We start from the raw sequence: 23,164 nt of genomic DNA on the forward strand, positions 1-23,164 counted from the left end.
GCCTCCGTCACTGTCACGTTCTGCATTCCAAACATCGATACTGAGACCAAGGCAGGGCTATCTAACAGACCAGGGCGAAACAAAATCACGACATCACGTGATGCCGTCTCGACACGAGTCCAAAAGTCGCAGCCTTTCCATTCATTTTGCTATAAATTTCCACGTGCACTTTCAAAATGAGTCTCTTGCAGCAAACAAACATCAGCGGTTTTCCTACGCAGCCATGGAAATGTTTTCTTCGCTTGGGACTCACTCAATCGCCGCGTCTCAAAACGTTCATAATTATAGTTATTTTGTTCTCTTTGTCTCAGATATTGGTAAGACAAGGAAACAGAAGCGATGAGAAAGGTGGAGATAGAAGTCAAATAAGAAGATAAGAATAAGAAGTCAGATAAGACCCATCGCTTTCCCGCGATACTCCGTGTTCAGAACAAGTGTGATATGGCAACTGGCAAAATAGCAAAACACCATTTTAACAACTGATCAACTGATCTGATCAACATCCGACTTGCTAGACTGAGCAGAGTCCATCCTCTAGGGGCGGGTCGCTAACCTAAACCACGCCCTTTATGCCGGGGCAGCAGTGGTGGATGTGGAAAACCAATGCAGCGAGTATAAGTTCATGTGAACAGCAAAGAGCTGCAACAACTTTCAGTAATTGTAGCATCTTCTACAGTTCAGCTACAGCTTCATCTGCCCACGACCTCGTTCGGCTCCCAGGTCGGAACGACCGCGTGGTAGTCGTCTGACCCCGTCGTGACCTATTGTTCTGGCGCTTTCGGCCGACCCCACTTCCAGACCACGTGACATCTGCTGACCAGCCGACCGCCGCCTGAGGAGGGCCTCAACCATGCGGGCGATACTGACTGATCAGAGAGCAGCCTCCCAGCGGTCCCGACCTGAGGCACGACACTACAGTAACCAAACACAGATGATGGTAGGACTCATTGACTCAAAACTGAACGGCCTTTAAAGTCTCTTCGTCAATGACACACACATTCTCCCCTCATTTCCGTTCCTTGGAATACACGGAGCCGTATCGGGAGAACATTGCATTAATCTGTATTCGCTTGTTTCCACTCCAGCAGTTTATTGAAAATGTCCTGGCTCGATTTCGACAGAGACTCATGAATACAGAGCATCTTCTCCGGGGTCGGAACGAATGCTCGGCCTGTCCCTGTACACTCCATCTCTAATGGACCACGCGCCAGATTTTACGAACTGACACCACATCTTCTTGCCGTTCCGGTAAACTCTATAGATGCCACTCCTCTGAAACCCTAGGCGCGGGGAGGCCCAGTTAACGAAGGATCCTAGGTCAGCTTCGACGCCTTTTCCCAGTGCCGGCGTGCCCGGCCGCTGGTCCCCGGCACGTCGATCGACCACCGAAGCAGCCGGCTGGTCGGCGCCACGCTCCGGCTGGTGACCAGCTGCAGCTGCGTGGCTGGAGAGGTGCTCAGCGTGTCCGACGCGAACCGCCGGCCCGAGCAGAGACTCTCCCGCCGCCCCTGGTCCGTCGGCCCGATCGACCACCGAAGCAGCCGGCTGGTCGGCGCCACGCTCCGGCTGGTGACCAGCTGCAGCTGCGTGGCTGGAGAGGTGCTCAGCGTGCCCAACGCGAACCATCGGCCCGAGCAGAGACTCTGCCTCGTCCCTGGTCCGTCGGCCCGAGAGGAGACTCTGCCGCCGCCCCTGGTTCGTCGGCCCGAACGGAGGCTCTGCCGCCGCCCCTGGTCCGTCGGCCCGAGCAGAGACTCTGTCGCCGCCCATAGCCCGTCGGCCCGAGCAGAGACTCTGCCTCGTCCCTGGTCCGTCGGCCCGAGAGGAGACCCTGCCGCCGCCCCTGGTCCGTCGGCCCGAGCAGAGACTCTGCCGCCGCCCCTGGTCCGTCGGCCCGACAGGAGACTCTGCCTCGTCCCTGGTCCGTCGGCCCGGGAGGAGACTCTGCCGCCGCCCCTGGTCCGTCGGCCGAGCGGAGACTCTGCCGCCGCCCCTGGTCCGTCGGCCCGAGCAGAGACTCTCCCGCCGCCCCTGGTCCGTCGGCCCGAGCGGAGGCCCTTCCGCCGCCCCTGGTCCGTTGTCAGGTCGCGAGGCGCCCGCGGCCGGCCGGGCCTGGTGGTACGCTGACCTTCCGACTGCCGGCCCAGAAAAACCAGGGTCGGCCATCGAGACAGAGCATCATGAGCGTCCAACAGCTTCCGCAGACCGATAACGGATGTTTGAGACATTCACTCTACCACTTAGATCTTCCAGTGCTTGGGCAGTAATGGTTTCCTTATACTTATATGGTCTTAACTCATATGGCCTTCTAATGCTGTAACTGGCTCTTTTAGTGAGATTAGCTAGCATTTCATGCAGCTGGCAGTTTTAGCTCATCTCTGAGCTTTGCAACGTTTGTAATTTGGCCCTCAGTCAGGTCTTTGATTGCACCAAGCACATCCGGGTGTTCACCAGATTGGTAACGTTTTTAATGAGGGTTCCAGGCTTTAGTTTCATTGTTTCGATGAATTGATTGCTGCACGAGACCTAGGGCTGTTGAGCGTTTTCACCTTCGTTCGACATCTTCTGGTCACTGTTGCAACAGCTGGAAATCATCAGTATTAACTGCAGCAGTGCTACAACACCGACTGACAAGTGGCGCATGTCCTGCTCCATCCGAACCCCTCCCCTCGCCAGCCCCGGCGGAGACCAGCGGAGCGCTGCCACCCCACAGCTGACCCCGGCAAAGGTCAAGGTCAGACTGAAACCTGTCATGTCATTGGGGCTTTACGATGCTCTCAGCTGCTGAGGCTATATGGCGTCGCCTGTCTATCACCCTGGCAGGAAGGGCGGGCACCGCGGGGAATCGAACCCCGTACCTCTGGTTTCCCAGACGCGCATTGGTTCACGCAGATGCATCAACCACTACACTACCGGCGCCCCAGACTGGAACCAGATGTGCACCAGTGAATACCGATATATCTCGCCCGTGATACACCACATCAGGTAAAAGGGCTGAAGCTATTGTTACATTGGCTAGTCTGGCTATCTAAGGAACCAAACAAGCCACATCAATGGGGAAACAGCGTCACGAATGACTCAGCAATAAGTAAGGCATGCACCATTGTGGTTTAAATCGCATGCCATCTAAATGGTGAAATTGGGCCGCAAGCCTACAAGCTTAATCTGAATTGGATGACCTGACATGACCTGATGATAATATGCGGATACCGCCCGCATGTGGTCACCACCAAGGCAAGGTTCCATGCTTTCTTAACACGACCTTGATTCATATTGTTCCTCTAATCCCTGTTCATCTGCCTGTATCTTCTGGTCCGCAATCGTATGACCGTAGTCTAAATACATATTTGTTATTTGTCGTGAGAACTGATACACAGAGCACCGACTGAGACCCGCCGCTCGTGCCGCACGCTCTCCACTTATCGCGACACCGCGGCGGCGAATAAGTTGCACGAGTTACGCATATGTGAGACTTCCCTTTCCAAATGCTGTGCAGACAAGTCAATGCCGCCGTATAATCGAATGGTCCGGGTAGTCTTAAGGTAGCGTGGGCTGGTGGTCCTGGTTTGATGTTCATGCTAGTGCGATCAGCGCTAGAGACCCTACGTGTCCAGCTGTGAGAAGGATTTGCCATGTATGCGTAAATGGACGGAGAAGAACCTGCATGCGAAAGAACATAGTATATAATATGTCCTGTGACCTCTGCCAATAAATATTTTGCAGAAGACACAATGGGTAACATTCATGCCCGGCATAATGAACGCCTTGAAGACGTACGTTTAAGGGTAGCGTACACACCACTAGAACACATAGTAGACCTACCCACAGCAGTGGAGCATAGCCCAACAGCAACAATTTGAAACTAAAGATTTTAGCAACAGCTTAAGTTAACGCCGACCTCAAGATCTAAGAATCGTTACACATGCCTTCTCTTCATCCAATGTCAGACGCACAAAGTTCAGCATGGGATCCGGTGTTAGGAGCATTGACTACATTATGCATGTTTAGAAGAACCCGTTTTGGTTTATTGTGATGAACACCAGTGTCCATCGTAAATTTCTTTCTATCCTGATACTAGGTGCGGGTCATCGAAACCTCTCGGCTGAGCCGTCTGTGTTTCCGGCAGCCCTTAACAAAACTCTGTGCGCTGACATAGTATCCTGAATACGCGCGACGTTTGCGAGGTTCGTGCAGTGTTGTTGGTGCCTGATGTTTGCGGTGGTTTGGGAATGTAACGGTCGATATGGGACATCATCATCATCATCATCATCATCATAACATTTCGGTTTGGCCGCCTGTGTTTCGCTCAGCTCATTCATGGAGCAGTTCTTAGGATGTGGAAGCTCGAATGCTTTGTTTTATTTTCTTGTGCTTCAGGGGCAGTGTCTGCATAGATGCAGAGGATTTTCTGGATTCGTGTATTTTGGTTTTCAAGTGTATTTTTCCTGAATCTTGCTCAACCGTTTCCGCTCATAATCATAATCTTGACATAAAACTTCAAAGTCTGTCAATATGACCAAAGTGTGCTTTATGACGTCGTTTAGCCAGTACCTCCCGGTAAATTAAATAGCGGTGCCTCAGGACAAAGACCGTGAAGTGATAACTCCGAAAATTCAGGTGCAAGAGGCCCGTCTTGCTAACAAACACATTTTACATGTGGTGGCAAGCGTATTGTCAAGCTCTTGTCTATCAGCTTGCTCTTAATCAGTTAAATCACGTTATCAGGTTAAAATTTCTGAAAAACACATTTGTAACGCTCGCAATCTCATCACCCTGCTCCCGCACGGTGGATGATAATTTGCCGTGGCTAAAATTATCACTGACCAATCGGTAAACCATATCAGCAGAAGAACTGTGAACTCATAACGCCCAAAAATTATCAGCAAAGCTCGCAATTTCATAAGTTTGCACCTTGGCCATGTACGACGATTAGCCGTGAATGTAATTTTTAACGTCGCAGAAGGTAGGAAAGACGCTTGTCGAATTCAAACAGTTTCCTCTTTACCGGAAATCGATGGTGCTTTTCAAGCTTCCACAACTCCTCCTCCAGCCGGCTGCTACGTACGTTATGATCCGCAATCTCGTAGCTGATGGACAATGCGCCGTACAAGCTGACACCGATCGGTTAGATCTGTGACTCGTGCAGGAGTCACTTTGATAAAACCAGCAGCCTCGATATCCTGAGTTTATTGGCGCAAGACAGTCCGATAGCCACAACACAAGCAACACGCTGTTACAGACGGTGGGTATGAGTATAGATTAAGTGCCAATGAAATTTGACGACCACATGTAGTGACAACATTTGCGATCTCAGCATTTGTGCTTAACTTATTGTTCGTACCAGAAGCAGATGCGCTCACGGTGCGTAAAACTTACAACGTGATCTGGGCTACCCGTCCATTAAGCACAATGCAACTATATCCGATATTTCACACTGCATGCTTGGTGGTCTTGTGACTAATTTGACCATGACACGACTATGTTATGACCATGACTGTGATGCTCAGTTCATGCGTGCTGTAAAGCGACAGCAGCTCAGGCCAATTCAAGTGAGCGAAAAAAGACAACAATGGCAACACGTCGTACACTGGCTGCACTGTCCACACATGCTCCACATAAGGAGATTTCGTCTAGAGGTTCCTTCCGTTCGGCGTGATGTGGGTACTAGGGATCTTCTACCACGGTAGTAACAGCTCGGGGATAGCAGAAGGTGCCCACCACCAACTTAAAGCCCCGCATCCAGTGAATGGTTGCCTGACCGGTGACCAGAGCTGACATGACCTCCCCCTCCGGTTGAGCCCAGCTCCGTCACGTAGAACTGCAGCAGCACGATGGCGTAAGTCAGCACCGTGGACGTGATGGACAGCATGGTGGACCGCTGGAGGCGGCACAGGCCCAGGTCACATAGGGAGTTCAGGTCACGACGTACCGCCCTGCGGAACAGGTTCAGCTCGTGGATGACCTCCGGTGAGCGACTTTCTATCTCCAGCAACAGGTCTTGGGTGAGGCCTACCAGACGCAGAACAAGTTGGCTGGCTTCGCACGGCCCAACTATGGCGACGGCTTGCAACATTACGAGCTGGATAATCACTAGAAGTTCGACGACCAGCGATCCCTCTTTTGCTGTGATCACTACCATTAGATACATGCATGCGTTCACCGTGATTCCGACCAGCATGGTGATCAGCAGCTCCAGTGTCATGCCAGCCGTTAGCTGTGTGAACGCCTTGGAGAGTCCTGCCTGGGCCAATCGCACACGTCGAAGCCGGGTCCAGTCCTCGGGAGAGCACCTGTCAACTATGGTTTCGAGCTCTGCGTTCACGACTCTGAAGTCCACAGGCGACACGCTGGCCAGCGAAAATAAACTTCAGAGGCAGTAAGTCAAAACAGAGGAAAAACATAGAATGGGCGAAGGCAACTACAATCAGATAAAAACATTTCCAAGCTTCTTTGCAGCCACCATGAAAGGCGCTGAGAATCCATAGGACACTAAATAGTGAAAACAACGACCTTAACATTACAATCCACACCAGAATCCCGTCAATTCTGTTCATGCTCTTTGCACAGTTCGGAAAATTGAAAAGCGTCATCGCTTTGTCCAGTCTAGTCTGAATGAGTGTCATCTGATGTGCGAAGTAACGTCTACCATAACAGAAACTGGCTGTGAGTGCAGCGTGCATAAGAATTGATTCGACCGCGCTAACCAGCATGTTGAACCCTGCGTCAAAGATGGCCTGCCCTCCGTTCAGGGTCTCAACAACGACCTGCAGAATCCCCCTCATGTTTTCCAGCGTGTATAACGTCAGCAAAACGTAGACGATCGCGGAGTACAGCAGTGAACGCCAGCCATTGGAGGCGTACTGGCCAGATGCCTTCAGAAGGCCGATGAACACCCGTGAGGCAACAGTGGAGGCTTGCCAACCGGGGTCTTGTGGTCCAACGTCGTCATGAGAGACCACGAGAGCCTCGCGGACAGGAATGCCTTTTGCGGCCGACACCTGCATTGTTATTTTGCAGCTAAATACGTCTAGACGCGAGCAGTAATGGCTTCCTCGGTTAGAGAAAGTGGTGTATTCCTATATGACGTCACCTGTAGCCGTTCCAGCCCCAACAAGCGTGTAGACGCTGGGCTGAGTGCTAAGGTTGCAAACTGGTGAGCTGCCGTGCCTTGCCGTGATGTCGTGAATCCTTTCTTCAAGTTTCCAAGTCCTCAAATCTTCAGGCGGGCGTACAGGTCAAAGGAAGCAAAACATCGAGCTGGCTGCACTGAATGATCTTGGAGAGTGAACTTTCAGAGCTGCTGAGAACTGTAAGACATCGTAGATCTCCCCCTCGGGCATTGACCTCCTGCGAGTCCTCAGTGGAGAGCACAATTCAAACCGAACCAGCAGTACGACCTTTCCAACAGGAACGGCCACCTGCACGGCGCGCTGGAGAAGGAGCCGAGGGTGAGCTCTCCCACGCTCAGGCTGTCCGCAACTAACAACAGGTAAGGTTTGCCTCACGACCCAGGCCGGCCCTCATTCTACCGTGTCGTTTATTTTGCTGGTTCGTTATGCTCTGCTGGCGTGCAAACGTCGCGTACCGGCATAAATATTCAGAGTGAACAGTTAAAAAGAAGATCAATGAACTCCTGCGTGAATGGCGACGGCTGGCAGATTATTACCCGGGACTATTATTTGGACGCGGCGTTCCACGAATGCATTCACTTGGTCGGCAATCAATAAGCCGCGTGCACGCTGTAATAATGCCATGACACCCGTGTTTTCTTAGCAAGAACTTCCACTGCATTCGATACATGAGAGTGACTTTGTTTACTCTAGTGTATGACGGACATGCAGGCATCATGAATTACATTGAATTATCTGAGTTGATACTCCCAGCAGCAATGGTCTGAAAAATTACCTTCTAAGGAAAGCCGGCGACATGTGGGCAATTTGTGATATGAACTACGTACCGTGGCTGTAGAGCGAGGCCAAACCCATCAACTAACAGAACCAACAATCGGAAGCGGGGCTCCGCGCTGGACAACTTTCAGCAAAACAATGGCGGTCGGCTGTAGCGCACCCCTGTTGGGCAACATCAGGCTCGGAGTGGCTACATGTCTGAAGAAAGGACTATTAGTTGTTGCTAAGCACACATTTAACAATGAGTTGTCAAATGTGTTCCCAATATGTGTGTTACCTACGTAAAAAATGTGGCGCCTTTCAGAAATCAAGCACCAAGGAGCGTAGAACGCATACGACCAATGGCAGTGCATTCATTGTTCGCCAGAACACACAAATCGCCATTTAATATATAAACCAAAGGCGGTGACACCACTGGCGGCGTTGCAGCACCACCCCGACCACAGAAGAAAGACCACCGGCATCGGCGTCCAGTCGACAGCAACGGCTCGCCGCCGCTCTTCAGTTCTGCAGGGTAGAGGGAGCACGGCGCCCGGTTACCAGCTGGGGCGGCGAGCACCGCTGAGCATAGCCACAGCACCGCAGGTGGTCCAGTGCACTGCGGGGTTGTGGTGTTCCCGGGGTGTTTGCTGGCGCGCATTTACAGTACTGTTGAGGCCCTGAGGCCCCGGTGTTTTTAGCTGTTGAGGCCCTGAGGCCCCGGTGTTTTTAGGTGAAACGCGTGGGACGAGTAATCTGTGCATGGCCTTCCTTGTGATCTCCGCCAATGGCGGATCCTGGATGTCGTCATAGGGGCCACGCAACATGGCGTGGCCCCGGGAGCTTGGGGCTCCCTCCAAAAAGGTGATCCTCATACTCCGGCCATTCGATTTGAAAACAAATTATTATGAATGCTGTTTTTTTATACGCGGTACCATTTTACTGTGCGCACCCTTCGAGAGCTAGGCGTGGTACGTTTGTTCATATATGAATCACGTTCATTGTATCCAGATCATGGTGGATCCTGCTATTTTGAGGCTTAGTATTGCGGAGAATAGATGGCAAAATAAGCTAAAGCTAGCTAAGAAGTACCGTCAAAATCAAGCTAAAAATTTGACTCCAAGGCTACTCACGGCTCGCCAGCTAGTTTATGTGAACAGCTGGTCTCTAATGTCTAACGCAGAATGTTTTCTTTGACCGTAATTAAAGGGAGCACAATACCCCAGGACATAAAATATGTTAAAATGTGCTGCACAGCTGTCTTAAGTTTCATGTCACACAGCTGCCATATGTTCCATAATGGATTCAATAACCAACGAATATTGCATACGACGTCGGTGGCGCGTAACATTATTCTCGGTAGTTGTGCTTAAAAATCATCGGAATATATTTGGCTCTCTCTCTGGGGATTGGATGTAAGAGGAAATCATCATCGTGTATATCTCGGACTTGTGTACATACGTAAATTTTGGCACGCCTGTACACACAGGCAGGCGAAACGTCCTAGCGCTCGCAGGCACAAATGGCGCTTTCTGCAACAGAGTAAGATTCTGTTGACTTGACCTGAAGAGCCCATGACAGATGTGGAAAGGTCTGAACGATCAAGAGTGTCTTGGCCGGTTAACATTTGGGCTCCCGTCAACGGCGTGGGCCCTATGGCAAAATAGAAAATCCAAGACCAATGGGGACGGTACCTGAGTGACCGAGCGTGTCGCGGCGGGCCAACGCAGATATTCCCGTCATTAGTGTAGGGCTCTCAGAGGTAGCGGGGAGAACCCCATACCGATGATTTTGGGGTACAAGAGAAGGGAAATGGCCCTGTGCCCCCCCCCCCCCCCCCCCTCCTCACCTCCCTTATGGATCCGCGAGTGATCTCCACCCCCCATTGCTCGGCCAATTTCCATTTCGAGAGCCAGGAGTGAGTTATGTATTTAATGTACATATTGAACCATACATGTAGATTAAACACGTAATAAAGATAACACCACGTCCGTATTGCATTTTTCAGTTTATCATGCAAAAATCGCTCAGCATCTTAGAATACGTAGATCAAACGCGACGGTAGTTCAAGTTGTGGAAATGTTCTTGATCAATCATGATGAAAGTGCTGCCATATATCTTGACGAACAGTGCGCATTCCGCACATCTTCGAAATTTGGCGGGTGATCACCGGTGTAGAAGACATGTACCTGCAAGGCGTTGGGCCGCTTTTGAAGTAACCAAAGAGGTGGCTGGCGACTGATGCCGCTAGTAATTCGAACGCAGTTGTCGCAACGACCCGACGCTAGAGTGTTCAACTAGACCCGCAATCACGCCAGAGACTCCCTAGTGTTGACATTTTTGGCTCGCGAACATTGTGTAGAAGGTACGTTAACTTTATTGTGACGTGCGCACTCATTTGCGCTGGTCATGCTATCTTGCTATTGAACTAGGTCTAGCAAGATTTTAATATAGATGTTGGTACCACGGCACTACCCAACAGGGATATCAGGCAGGATTCATGCCTTCTTTCAGAATAAATGTCATGCATGATGCCTTTGCAATGTATAATGCGTATGATCATCAGGAGACAGGATTACTTGATTTAATCTTTGAAATTAAATAGATGAAACTTCAGTATGGATAGCATTATATATATATATATATATATATATATATATATATATATATACATTACATTTTATATTGCTATACATTTTACATGCTATACATGCTATACATTACTATACATGCTATACATTTTACATTGGGCTACAGGGATGGTCAAATGGGCCTTTCATCAGAACACATGCCTCCCAACAATCCCAACCTGGCTAGTGTTGCTGGGTGGTTCAAGCCACCTCCAAGCTTTTTTTTGCTCCTGGCTGGGGTAACCTGTGGCTAGTGGCAGTGATTGTTCAAGGTCAGATCAGGTAATGGTGGAGGACCATGCAGAGTATTGCGCTGCCTAGCCTTTTGACCCAACCTTTGCTGTAGAAGTGGATTTTTTATTGGGTGATAGGATCAGGATTAATCCTACAAGCCTTAGGGTGAATTCTTATCTCCCAGAAATCAGTGATTAGGTCATGACCCTTGATGCAGTCCCCTGACCCACCAAGCAAGTTTTGAGTCTTGCCTACTGTCTTGCTCTATATTTGTGTGCATGGTTGTGTCTGTATCTGTATGTGGACAGGTATGTACCAACCTGGTGATGCAAAATAAATTATGCTATGATAATGACATTTTAACTACTATAATTAAAGTGTGCAGACAAGATGTATGAAAATAACAATAAAAATATGCCAAAGAGCAAACAAGGTCTGCTGACTCAGGATAGCACCACCAGCAAAAAGTGTCACCTTTCATCCTATATCCTATCCGTTCTGGTGGCTCAGTTAGTTAGAGTGCCTGCCTTTGGATCCACCCCCCCCCCCTCAGATCTGGTTGAGGTGGGCCCTCAGATCTGGTTGAGGTGGACTCAAGTGGCTTTAGGGCAGGCTATTTGACCTTGACAGGTATGACCTGCAGCCCAGACAGTGGTTGTGCTAAGGGTTAGTTGACATCAGAGGGCAGGAGGGTCCCTGCCCAGCATTGCGGCACATGAATCTTTCATCACAAAATTCTGGGGTGTCTGGAATTCCATGATGTGGTCAGGGCTCACTTAACAAGCACTGCATGATGTGAGCTCTGATCCCAGAAATCCATCTGCTCAACAGGTGTGGATCAAATCTGTAAAAATAATTGTGGTCATCCAACAAGATGTCATGATGCAGATTGTTGATAAGTGGAAAAATAGCCCGGATGACAAGTTTGTGTTCTCCGAAGGATAACCGTGAATGCCGGTCATGGCATGAAGTTAAGCCCTGAAATGTTTCCTGACTAGAGGGACTAACATGCTTTTCAGGTACTAAAGATGACAGACCCAGACCACTCAAGCCTCCGTGAGAAGTTTGTAGCGGTCTTTCAAACAGTGCTGCCATCTCTGGGTGGTGGTGGAAGTCTGGGTCTGCTACTGACATCGCTAGAAGCATGTCTGTCAAACGATGCAGGGGTGTTTGTATCCGCGCTGGTGGAGCCATCTGGTGACCGGCGACCGTGTCAGGAGTTCACTGCCTGGGTGTTCTCGCAGCTGGTGGTGGTCCATGGTGACCTCAGGACAGGAGAGGTGAGAACACTGCATTCTTAGATGATCCGTTGGCCCCTAAGGTGCTGGTGGCATGAGGCGTAGTAGCGGTGAGTAATGCTGCACGTTTTCCATGTGCTGTGATTTGCTACTTATTTATCTGCATTGTTGGTAAAAATGAAGAGCTTTCAATACATTAGTTAGTAGAAAAGGCTGTGTGCATATTCCATTTAAAGTAGGGAATACCATTCATGAATCCATTCCCTTTAAAAGAGCATTTATGTGCTGTTGCAGCCACACACATTACCAAGGGAAACACATCTACAGAAGTGCACCACCAGTGGGTGTGATCAAGGACTTCTTTGGCAAGGCTTGCGCCCTTACCACCCGTTCGCGCCGCCAGGTCCGGCAGCGCGCCACGGCGTTTGCCCTGCGCCTGCTGCGCACACTGCACGCGCGGGACCCGCTCCTGCTGGCCGGCCCTGTGCTGGACGTGTGGATCGCGACTCTGCGTCAGCTGACCGCCGACGGTGGCGTCACGCTGCGGCTGGTCGGTGAAACATCGCTGCCGTCGGTTGTGAAGGTGAAAAGGAAGCTTGAGCGCCGGCTGGAGATGTTATCATGAGGTGACATATCACGAGACTATCAGATGGTATGGTGAGCAGGAGGCAAGATGATACCTTTATCAGTTCATGAGGTCAACTTTGTGTGTTTATGATGATGGTTTTTGCTTTTACAAACAGGATTTGGGTGTCACCAGGTGGCATCATGAGCAGCCAATGTTGTAACAGGTGATGACTTCTACATCGAGCTCGCTGAAGTTCGGTACTGGCTTACATCATGAGCGCAGCATTGTACTCAGGTTGCTGACATTCATAATCTGATACTGGTTTTTGTCGGCGGACGGCGAAATGATTAGTTTTGTCCGTGTTGGGAGCCTCATACAGTATTGCTGGGTCTGGATGTATTGACCTGAATGTTACCAGAATTGCTGAGTGTCGTAATGTCGATGTGGTAATCATCACTGCTCTTCTTTCCTCGGCTGAGTGCATCCCAGTGGTCGCTATATGACCCTCCAGATGCGTCACTGAGGTCCAAATAATCAACCAGACTCTCCTCTGATGTTTGTGATGCCTGGGGTGTTGATCGATAACATCCATGTCAATATCTATGACAATATCACTATCGAGTGGCAACTCCCACCCCCCCCCCCCCCCCCCTCCTGACAGACGCTGCAGCCGGGTCTGGAAGTGAGCCGTTTCCGGTGCGGCGTGCTGGAGTTCGCGCTGGCGGACGAGGTGACGCAGCTGCTGGTGCTTACGGGCGCGCAGCTGGACGAGGTCGTCGCCTGCCTTACCCAGCTCGGTCGCACCGGTGCTTGCAGGTGGGATGGGTGGAACTGCGGCATCGGTGGATGGGGGAAGGTGTGCAGGTATGTGGGTATGGTGGGCACTGGGAAGCATGTATGTTCAAGCAAGTATGTTATTGAGGTCTTACAGCAGCTGTTAGCAGCTGAGGCTACAGCGGCATCGCCTGCCTCCCGCCCTGACAGAAAATGAGGGCAACGCGGGGAATTGAACTCCATGCTTCTGGTGTCCCAGATGGCAGTGGGGAATGTCCCAGAGCAGATAATGATCGGTTGAAAACCGATGCATCCCATAATTGTGATCCCTTGTACTTCCTCGTGCGCTCATTTTCTGGGGTTTCTTTTCTCGTTCCTTTTGTAAGGTGTTTTTGCTTTTTTGCTTTGACTTCGGTGCCCTGCCTACGCCGTCAGGTACGCGCTGCGTGCGGTGATCGGTCTGCTGGGCCGGCGTCTGACCTCTCCTCGGCACCAGCTGCTCCTCAGCCGCCTGGAGCGGCCCGCGCCGCCTCCTGTCCCGCCTCTCCCTGCAGTAGAAGCCGCGGCCGACTTCGCCGGGCTCCCCGCCGACCGCTGGCGTCGAGCCGTGACGTCTTACACGGCGGTGACGTCACGGATGACGTCGGCAGAGCGGGACGGCGCGGCGGCGGAGGTGAGGCGCGAGACGCTGGCATGATGTTTTGTGCTTGCCATTAAACTGCGGTCTGCATGTTTGAGGTTGTTTTCATACCCCAATATTATCCGGAGAGAGCACTTGAAATGCATTGTTAAGTGCTTAGCCTGTGGCTGTTACCTCAGAAAACGATACGAAACAGGTCAAATGTTTGTTTCTTTTGTTGCAGATCATCCTTCACATGCTTTCCAAGATCGAATCAAGTCCAGTCGGCGAATTCCCTGCCATCTACCGGCACAGTTTGGAGGCCGTGACGGGTTTGCTAGCCTGGCCATTAGATGTCTCTGTGCTGGACGTGCTGGCGGCTCTGATTTCGCTGCCGTGGCTCGGCTCAGAGGTCAACTGGCATGATCTTCAGCTGACCTTGGGTGAGGTCAAGGTCAAAGGTCGACTGGAAGCCATTATTGGGCGTCTGGGACCAATAAGCACAAGTGACCTAGCTTCCAGCTGCCTGAAGGTTCTTATCAGCTTTCCCAGGTGAGCATTGGCATCATCACATCTCTGATCTGTCCTGAGTTGTGCGGCATTTTTCCGGATGCAGGGTGTGCTGATATTCCCCATCATTTTTGTAGCATGGTCACTTGAATTTCATACACTTTTTATCACTGGATTTTGTGATGGTCATAGTTGTGTTGGAATATAGAGTATAGTTGAAATAATGTATATATTAGAGTGTAGTTGAATGAGTTATGCACCTGTTTGTGTCTCATGCTTGAAAAGTGGGAGATGTAACCTTTTTGACCCTGAGCCATCTTTAGGCTGTCTGGAAAGGTAAGGTGAGATGTGAGAGATGCGATGGAGATTGTGGATGACATCGGGCCACCTGTGCTGACTAGTGATCCTGGAGATCATCACTAGGGGGCTGCTCATCAGCACCCTGACTGTTATAGGTGTTGATGCTGAAATAACTTCATCATAGTGAGGTCACTTTAGTTATATTCAGTGCATGTCCATGCTGCAGTCGGCATGTTCAAATCTGGTCTTCTAACACTGATTTTAACCTTGGACACTTCATTCCTGTGTGAGCTATCTTCAGTGTTTCCATGGCGATGGACTATTCCAGTCAGTCACGACAGCTGAGGAGCTGCGAACACCACATGCTCTGCTCTATCCCCAGGGCTGTGTGTTCACTATGGCGTTCCCAGTTGGCGCAGCGGCTCGACGCCGGCTGTGACGTCACCACACACTCCGCCCCCGCCCCAGGGCTGTGTGTTCACTATGGCGTTCCCAGTTGGCGCGGCGGCTCGACGCCGGATGTGACGTCACCACACACTCCGCCCCCGCCCCAGGGCTGTGTGTCCATTGTGCCGTTCCCAGCTGGCGCAGCGGCTCGACGCCGGCTGTGACGTCACCACACACTCCGCCTCCGCCCCCGTCCCAGGGCTGTGTGTCCGCTGTGGCGCTCCCAACTGACGCAGCGGCTAGACTCCGGCTGTGACGTCACCACCGCCCCTGCCCCGCCCCCAGGTCCGTGTGTCCGCTGTGGCGCTCCCAGCTGGCGCAGCGGCTCGACTCCGGCTGTGACGTCACACCGGCGCTGCTGCCAGCGGCTGCCGTCAGTCTGGGACGCCCGGCCACCGCCCAGCTGGTGTCATCAGTGACGTCAGACGGTCAGCTGGCGCCACTGGGCCAGCTGCTGTGTCTGAGCGCCGGCCGCGCCTCTTTCACAAGGTCAGGTCAAGGACATTGGTGTTGCCGTTTTTGGTTGGCCGCGTCTGTGCCTATTTTTTGCACCTTCCGATGTCAGAATGCTTTTCGTGATCTTTTTCAATTGCCAACGCGATTCTTGAAGTCGCTGTGGCCATTGTTGATTGAACATATGTAGATGCAGCATCGTTTTTCTCATGCCAATCTCATAAAGTAGCGAAATAAGGGAGCGGTCGGATTCGAACTCACAACCTTCCCGTCAGGAACCGAGTGACAAGGACCAACCGAGCCCGTGCTCCTTTCCAGGCTGCGAGGTGACGGCGACGGCCTCGACGGTTGCCAGTTGCAGGTCACATGCCAGCTGTGTGACCCAGGCGCGAAGTCTTCTCCTTCAGAGCCGTTCTCCGAGCCAACGGTGCCCACAGATGACGTGGTCGGCATACTTCAAACAGCCGTGACGTCATGGCAGGCTGCCGTGACGCTAGCCGAGAGCGGTGCCCTAATTCGCTGCCTGAATCACGCGACCGACCGCGCAGCCGTGCTGCGGGCCGTGCTGGCGCTGCCCGCGGCCACCGATTGGTCGTCTGCGCTGCGGCACGTGCTTGCTGGAGGCGATGATTGGTCGGCTGCACAGATGCTGCTCTGCGATTGGCTGGTGGCGCTGGAGGAGGAAGAGTCGGCGCGGATGTTCCAGAGCGTGCTGTATGAGACGCCCGAAGCTCAGCTGCAAGGCATGTGTTGCATTTAGTTTAAGTGTTTTCAGATAATGAGTGTGAAATCAATAGATGTGTCCACTTAGCATAAATGTGACTCATGAACCCTGTCATGTCTTCTGTGTGTTTCCACCTGGGCTGCTGCTGTGTAGGAATGCTACGTGACTTCATTATAGTGTTAGAGCCCAAAGCCAGCCTACCCCTCTCCCAGGCTGCTGTGCCTTGCCAAGAAAACATGAGTGGCCTTTCAACACACATGTACACTTAATGTGAACACAGACTCAATGGTGGGTCATACCTGACTGAATGTTACTCTATTTCACACTGGTGACTCTGAGGCTCATGGTAGCCAAGCATGAACATGATGTTTATGTATTTTGGGCCCTGCACCTCTACCTCATCTATTCAGAATTTCATGAACATGTTGTGTGGTGTTTACCTGCATGAAAGTATGTTTTAATGTTAGTCATATCAACATTTACCAGCACTTTTGCACATCCGCATTAAACGCACGGCACCAGTCTCCTGACTCGTCGGCTTGCTTCGTCGCCAGGCCGCGGCGCGGCGCCACTGTCGCCGGACCAGGTCCGCCGTCTGCTGGGCGGCCTGCAGCGGCTGCTGGTGTCCAGCCAGCCGCCGGTGGCCGCCGCCGCCCACCTCAGCCTGCAGCAGCTGGCCCGCCGCCTGCGCCTGACGCCCGCCGTCCTCTGGCAGGTACGCGCAGCGGCGTGCTCAGGCGTGCAGTCAACTGAGGATGGTAGGGGTGCACTCAGGGAGGTGTGTGTGTAGGGGGGGGGGAGGCGAGGCGAGGCGAGGCGAGGCGGGAGGGGAGGGGAAGGGAGGTGTGTGTGTAGGGGCGGGGGGGGGGGAGAGGTGATAGGAGGCTATGTTGGTTCAGCAAAGTGCCTCTCTTTTTCAATGTGACTGCAGTATGTAGTTCGCGAGCACCCTGCCTGGGAATCGGATCTTGTTGGGTGAAGAGAGTGGACCGCAGTCTGGGGCGCATTCTGGAATCACCGAGAAAATTATGAATGACAGCGCCAAAAGATTGGCATTGTTTATGAGACATTCACTGCTCCTATCATTTTAAGTTATTTCTCAATGTTCATTATGCCACTTCAGATATCTGGGCAGTCTACAGGCAGATAAGACATATCTGAAGACTTGTAGGGACATTTTGCGACGACTTCTGTTGCAGTTCGGTGTCAACAAGTGGCAACTGTGACCACAAAATCAGGGTGCAGTGGTTTACAGTGGTAGCCTTAAGCACGCATCAGGGTGCTGGAGGGATGACAATTTCAAGGTCAAACAGCGGTCAGGGTCATTGTTGACCGAATTCGGCCCAGAACATGATTTGATGTATTGTCGTAAATTTCAAAATGTCCACTGGTGCTGTCTCGTGGTTTTAGTTCGGTTTGATTACAAGAAGTGGGGGTGCTTATCACTCTTCGCCAACGCAGTGGAAAATATCACCCAGGCAATTGCATTTTTGCCTGGATAGCGGCAAGGATGCTTTTGGGCGTTTTCTTAGTGGAAATTGCTGAAGCTTGCGGCATTTTGAAGTCGTGAGCAGTTTGAGACCTGAATATTATGATTACGTGGAAGTGCTTTTTGGCACGCCCCGCGTGAAATAACGTGCACTCTAGTGCGACACCGCCCCAGTCGTGTCGGTCGCCGGACTCTCATGCCGCCGCCCGGCGATCTAACCTCTGACCCCGGCCAGCGGCACCGGGCCTTCGTCTGCGAGACCTTGGCCCGCCATCTTGTGTCAGAGGCGGCGCCACTCAGTCGGCTGACGGCGGCGGCCGCCGCTTGGGAGTGGCGCTCGCTGGACGGCCTGTTGCGTGCCGGCCGCCGGCATCTGCTGCCGCCGCTGGTGGTCGCCATGGCAACAGAAGGACGCGCCGATCTGCTGGACGCCGCGGCTGCCGTACTCAAGGTGAGATCAAAGCCGGCCGTATTCAAGGTGTGGAGAGTTATGGTAGGTCCTCTTCAGGGTTGAATGAAGGTCAGAGGACAGGAAAGATGGAGTCTGTCATGGTGCGTTGCTTGCAAAGTGGAGGTCGGGTAGGGCTGCTGATGGTCTAAATGCAGGCTAGGGTGTAGTTGGTAGACAATGAACTGAAGGTACATTGCCATGTGAGCTCAAATTACTCTCTGTCCAGTATCATGTTCAGTCAGTAGGGTGCATAAACATCCTATGTAAGTTTGAAACGACTTGGATCAGCCATGGATTTCCACTCTATTTACATTTGCTTACCGCGCACCGCGGCTGCTTCCCGCCGCCAGACAAAGCCGAAGGACTTGTTGATCGACAACTATCAGTTCGTGATGTCGCACCTGGTGCTGGCCGGCCGGCGAGCCGACCTGAGCCGGGTACACGCCTTCGTAGCTTCGGCCACTGGGGTGCAGATTCAAGAGATCCGGCGCTGCTCGGTCCAGGGTCAGGTCAGTGTGGCGGGTCTCAGGGGAGGGGTGCAGATCCAGGAGATCCGGCGCTATTCGGTCCAGGGTCAGGTCAGTAGGGCAGGTCGTAGCAGAGGGGGTGCAGATCCAAGAGATCCTGCGCTGCTCGGTCCAGGGTCAGGTCAGTAGGGCAGGTCTCAGGGGAGGGGTGCAGATCCAGGAGACCCGGTGCTGCTCGGTCCAGGGTCAGGTCGGTAGGGAAAATTAAAAGGTTGGAGACACAAAAAGTCTGTCGCTCCTCCGTTCATAAGCACATCAGTGCGGTGTTCGTGAGCTCGTGCGGCGACGGTGCGCTGCGGCTCGCTGGCGATGCAGTGACAGAGGACGGCGCTGTTTGTATGATGTGGTGACGAATGGCGGCGCTGTTTGTATGATGTTGTAACAAAGGACGGCGCTGTTTATGTGATGTGGTGACGAATGGCGACGCTGTTTGTATGATGTGACAAAGGACGGCGCTGTTTATGTGATGTGGTGGCGAATGGCGGCGCTTTTTGTATGATGTTGTGACAAAGGACGGCGCTGTTTATGTGATGTAATGACAAAAGACGGCGCTATTTGTATAATGTGACAAAGGGCGGCGCTGTTTGTGCGATGTGATGACAAAGGGCGGCGCTATTTGTATGATGTGACAAAGGGTGGCGCTGTTTGTGTGATGTGATGACAAAGGGCGGCGCTATTTGCATGATGTGACAAAGGGTGGCGCTGTTTGTGTGATGTGGTGACAAGGGGCACTGTTTGTGTGCCAGTAAGGGCTCCTGGGGCTGGCAGAACAGCAGCGCGCTGCCGCTGGCTGCCAGCAACGGCTGATGTTAGGCAATAAGGGCGAAGGGCTGCTTCAGCTCAGTCTTGTGCAAGGACAACCTTTCAGGATGCGTAGGCTTCTGTCATTGCGTGTTGAAAGTGGATGTCTTAACTGCGTATTGTTTTGCGGTCAGAAAAGTATAGCAGCAGCTTCGGAAGGTGCCCCAAACGGTATTGCGACAGAGGCATCGTGAAAGCCAGTCACCGGCCTTCCGTGGTGCAAACAAACTGACATGTTGTGCCGTTACTGTCTCATGCTTCCACGCCTTTATGACTGTCCGCAGCCGCCGCGCTCTTTCACCGGTATGCGTGTGACGTCATGCGCCATTGTGCGGGTCAATGAGTGACGTCATTTACCGTTGAACAGGCCAATGAGTAACGTCATTTGCCGGCGTGCAGGTCAATGGGTGACGCCATTTGCCGGTGCGCAGGCCGATGAGTGACGTCATTTGTCGGTGCGCAGGTCAACGAGCTGCTGCTGGGGCTGCATTCGTGCCGGGATGACGTCATACGCGAGCTGGGCTGCCTGGTGCGCCTAGAGAGAGGCGGCGAACCCGCCGACCAGCCCGTTCCTCTAGACGACGTCATACGGTATGACGTCATGGACGGACGGCATCGCGTGGTGCTTGACGTAAGGCTTGATGCTTGAGTGGTAGATATTGAAATCGGCGGGTGAACATTGAATGAGTAAAGTGGAAAGGAATTTTAGAATCGGTGAGGGGACAGGTGGGCGATGTGAAAAGCAAAGTCCAGAAAGGGGAAAGTACCTGAGAGTGTGAAAGCTGAAAAATGGAAGTATATATGCAGGAAGAATCCTTAATTATACTAACGGTCATGTCGTTGTACGAGCCGCGAACATTGTGTCTCACTTGCATGTACAGCCCCTCGCAAGGTCAGGTGATATTCGATATTATTGGATGGATATATGACATAAAAATAGATGTCATTTACAACCTGGATGTGTAATGTAACAATTCAATATTATTGGATGCTAAGTCATCTCATGCAAAGCCTGTATCACATGGCTAAGTGTAATGGTAGTCGCGTACATTCCTTATATTTGGTGACCGTTTCCCCGAGTACCCTCGTGCACCCTTTGTTAACGATGCAATGCAAATGCCCGTAGTAATGCAATACCGTTTTTAGCGTGCCAATATCATTTATCTAAGTGCAGACTGCAATTTATGGTGAAGCAAGCTCATTTATAATCATGAAATTATTTTATACGTCCCTACTTTATCCTACTTAATCCAACCTTTAGCCTGAGCGCACCTGGAAGTCGCCTTCTACACTGCATCATTGTTGGTATCGGCATCCCCATTTTCCGCCATGGGCTGGTACGCTGGTGACCCCAGGCAGACACGCAAGCCCACACATGACCTCCAGCGCCGGCATGTGACCCTGGCTGCGCCTGTGCGGCAGGTACGTGTCGGGTCGCCTACTGGGCGTACTGGGCTGGGCCGACACCAAGCTCGGGTCGCCCTCCACCTCCGATGAGGAGAAGCGCCGTCTGCTGCTCTCCATCGCCGACCTCTGCCAGCTGCTCGGTAGGTGACCTGAGGTGACCTCGTGTGTGACCTGCGTGACCGCTCTGGCTGTGTGACTGACTGACTGGCTCCTCTGTTGGTCACATGGTTTTGTCTGACCTCTGTCAGCGGCCAGGTATGCCACCTGACGTGGATTCTTATGTGATCATTGCGACCTTTATGACCTCCCTGACACTGAACGTGGAAAATCTGACCCCTGTTTGACCCTGACCTTGAGACTTGACCTCTGCCAGCGGTTTGGTATGTGGCTTGGCATGTCTTTACCAGCTTCTTGAGAGATATAAATTGACCCTAGGTGACCTTGTGTGACCTTTGTCGTTGGGTCAAAGCATGACCTGCACTGAGGGTTTTACTGGCGGCTAGGTACATAATATGGCTTGAAGTCTGCGGAGTCTTCAGCACGAGCAGGTTTGACGTGATGCCAGATGAAGTTAAGGGAAATGTTTCACACTTGAAGATATTAAAACAAGCGTCAGATGTGATGAAACACGCTCACTGACAACCATGGGTATACTCTTAAGTGGAAAAGGCTACTCAAGATAGCATAATTCTCTGTTTAGTAAAGATACTCTTCAATGCGTTATGGTTTGATGACGTCATAGCACTTTGCACAACATTGATTGACAGCGATTTGACGGCTGTTGCATCTGTAAATGGCCCTCACGAACGCCAGATAGGAACAGCACGACAATTATATTCTTCTTGATGTTGTCATTGCGTGGCTTATGGAATGACAAGATTTAAATGACGTTATTGTGACGTCGTTAGTGACAATGCGACTTTGCAGCACTTTCCCCCCCGACATACTGTTCCCATATTTGCCAGCATGCAGCTCAAACTGGAAGGGGTTAGGTGTTAAGAAAAGTATGGGATTAGAAGATATTATGAACAGTACCTAAAGGTCTTCGAGATGGCTGTTTTAGACCAACAACACAAATAAATGTGGAACATTGGTCTCGGAACACACTTTCTGTCATTTTAGTGTGGAAGTGTTGTATCTCGTCGATGGATATGTGAATGTAATTTTGTAGACCGTGACCCGCTTTAATGCAATTAAAAATGCATCGGCCGGGAATCGAACCCGGGCCGCCCGCGTGGCAGGCGAGCATTCTACCACTGAACCACCGATGCATGGGGTGGCGGGCCGCCACGGGCACTCGAATTCGGGGAGGGGAGGGGCAGGGGTTAAAGTCGTTCCTCTGTCCGTGCAACTACCGTTAGCACTATAGTGGGGCGTTAAAAAAAAAACAGTTTGAAGGTGGTGATTGGCCTTCTCTTGTTGGAACACCCATGCTCTCCTAGTTTGCATGCGGTCCCCGAGCGTTCCTGTTGTAACACCAGTCGCCGGACGATACATAGTTTCCTCATCGCTTTAACCGATGCTGGCCGAAGAAGTGATTTGACTGGTTGTCATGAGCCGACCTCATGTTTTGATCACCTCAGTACGCCCCATGGGGCATGTACCGTGATGTGTACCCACTGTGGCACGTGTTCAAGAAATATGGGCAGACGGGCTAGCGAACCGTGGTTATTTAGCGTTCCGCTTCCTGGAGTGATTCAGTGAAACCTCGCTACACGGCATCTGTTTGAGTTGGTTCGGCGGGTTGAAACCACCGCAGCGGTCTTTGATGCCAAGGAAAAGGGCGCTGCAGGCCTGTCTTCACATCGAGATACGAGCTCAAAGGTCAAGCTGTCCTATCAAGTTTCGCTGTCGACCAGATTAAGAAGGCGTCTGATTTTCTTCACCAACCTGGCTGACTACACGAACAGAGCCTGAACACCGCAATAAGAAAGGTGGTGAATACCCGTATTCCGACTTTTTGACTGTGAGGTGCCTTCATTTTGACATTTAAGTTCGTTGGAGTCCGGCTGGGCCCTTTGTTGTTTCAGGCGTAGACCATGCAGTCGTGGTGGGAGAGAGCGGTGAGAGTGGGGAAGAGAGTGGTGCCGTGCCTCCGCCTCCCCG

At 51.8% G+C, this 23,164-nt stretch overlaps 1 non-coding gene across 1 annotated transcript; it reads right to left on the bottom strand.

Moving 5' to 3' along the window:
* Window positions 1–22,258: 22,258 nt before the first annotated feature.
* On the bottom strand, window positions 22,259–22,329 carry TRNAG-GCC (transfer RNA glycine (anticodon GCC)). The gene has a single exon. It is a non-coding gene; the product is annotated as a tRNA-Gly (tRNA).
* Window positions 22,330–23,164: the final 835 nt, after the last annotated feature.

This window comes from Pollicipes pollicipes, unplaced genomic scaffold (genome assembly GCF_011947565.3).
Source record: "Pollicipes pollicipes isolate AB1234 unplaced genomic scaffold, Ppol_2.1 Scaffold_6052;HRSCAF=7182_pilon_pilon_pilon, whole genome shotgun sequence".
In the NCBI taxonomy this organism is placed as follows: domain Eukaryota; kingdom Metazoa; phylum Arthropoda; class Thecostraca; order Pollicipedomorpha; family Pollicipedidae; genus Pollicipes; species Pollicipes pollicipes.